This window comes from Pinus tabuliformis, chromosome 2_2 (assembly GCF_031772625.1).
Source record: "Pinus tabuliformis cultivar Carrire ecotype Pingquan chromosome 2_2, CPIR1, whole genome shotgun sequence".
Classification (NCBI taxonomy): domain Eukaryota; kingdom Viridiplantae; phylum Streptophyta; class Pinopsida; order Pinales; family Pinaceae; genus Pinus; species Pinus tabuliformis.
Window position 1 is genome coordinate 326,472,685 of NC_142300.1, and position 2,039 is coordinate 326,474,723.

Sequence of the window (2,039 nt, forward strand, 5' to 3'; positions counted from 1 at the left end):
GGTTATGTATCCTTCATTGTTTTCTAGTTGAGGAAAAGAAGTTTTGGTATATGTATATATTCATGTATGGTTGTAATTGTAAATACCACAATGAGTTGTGTTATAAAGCTCTAATAAGCGATGTGGTTGTCATGTTGTCATATTTTTCACTATGGTTTTTCTTTTGACCACGTTGTTCATTATAAATACTACAACGAGCTAAGTTTTAAAGCTCCATGGGAAGTTTGTTTTGGTTTTCAATGGTTTTGTTGGTTGTAGGTGTCATAGAACATCGAGGAAGGTGTTTCCCTAAGGGGGAGGGGTCTGTAACGACCTCGGGTTAAAATTTCATGCAATATAAGTTAATAAAGGAAAATTAAGACCAAGGTCATGGGACACTTAATCCAAGCTGAATGGGCAAGATATCCTAGTTGGGATCACTTGGTGTGTTTACGGCTAAGGAGAAATTGGAAAAGGTAATGGCAAAAGCTTTGAAAAGGAAAAGTTGCAATAAGTGGCATTTATTTATGAAAATAATGGAAATTAGGATAAAAGGGAGGTGAAAGGTCACGAGTTGCATGTGAGAGGAAATTGAAGGAAAATAGAGGAAAACTGAAGAAATTAGAGGCATCAATAATAAAAAGACATCATAGCATCAATTGGTAGCATTTTTTCAGTTCATTTTCAGAATTGGTTTTAGAGAGGAGAAGAGCACCAAGAGGAGGAGGAAAAGAAAGCAAGCAAAAGAAGGACAAGGAAGGCAAAAGAAGCAATGATCAAGCAAAGAAAGGTTGGATCAGGAAGGTTTAGCAAGAATACTTGCAGGTAGCAGACTACATGTATGATTTCCTAGATGGTTTTAGCATGCATGGCATATTCATGTGTGTATTTGGTTTCATTTTTTTCGGAGGCATGGATTTTTTCGGGGTTTGACAATGGTTTTTAGCCTTTCCTTTCCATTTTTTGGATAGCCATGGTGTGATGGGATTCTTTCTCGGTTGAGCTATGGATTTTTGGAAGGTTTTGGATCCAGGTGAGGTGGTCTCAGAAAATCCCAAGGGTTGGGGGTGGATATGGTTTTGTCCATGAAGCCTTCAATAGGTGGGTGCAGACATAAAAATTCCTTAAGGGATGGTGAAATAATTTTGAGGCATCGAAGCTCGGTTTGGTTTTGTGATATCAAGACTGATTTAGGTGAGACCACGATATAGTGAGCGTGGAGGTGGTTTAACCTCTGGATTCCCTTAGTTGTTTACAGATGGTTTTATCCCATGAGATCCCACGTTCATTCTTGGAATATGGCATGGGGGTGATTGGTTGAAAGAAAGATTTGGTTCAGCCCAATCTAGGGTCAGGTCGTATGTGGAAGTCCCTTACTTAGTTGCCTTTCATATATGGTTAACAATAACTAAGTTCCTCTTGTTTTTATGAGTACATGTACTTGTTTTATGTGGCTTAAATGGTTGTTCTATCATTGGTATTTATTTGGTTATATTTTGGTTATAAGCATGGTTAATTAATAGATCTAAGTATGGATTTTATCACATTTCACTCAATGAATGTTTGGTTAAGGAATGTATGACCTAACTAGAGCTATGATAACTATTGTGAGAAGGCATAAACTGTTAGATCCCTAGACTACTAGTGTAACCCCTTATTGTTATTAGTACAACCCCCTTATTATATTGTTGTGCCTATGTAGTCCCCATATTGTTATTATTATGCCCCATAGAAGCCCACAATTGTTATTATTGTGCCCTTACATTATTATTGTGATGTCGGCTCTGATTATATTATGACCTCTTAGACTCCTATATATAGAAAGGAGGTCTTGTCATTTGTATCATCCAAGAATTGTTCATTTGTGTAATGTAAAGGAGGTTGCCCCCTCAAAGAGGCTAAATTATAAGACGTTGATCTATCTTTTCTATATTTTTGTGAGTTGGTTTCATAACATTTGGTATCAGAGCTATGGATTCTAGGGTTTCACTGCCCCAAACAGGACATCGTGGACATTTCACAATAAATTTTTCACTACAAAGTTTTAGAAGCTACAAACA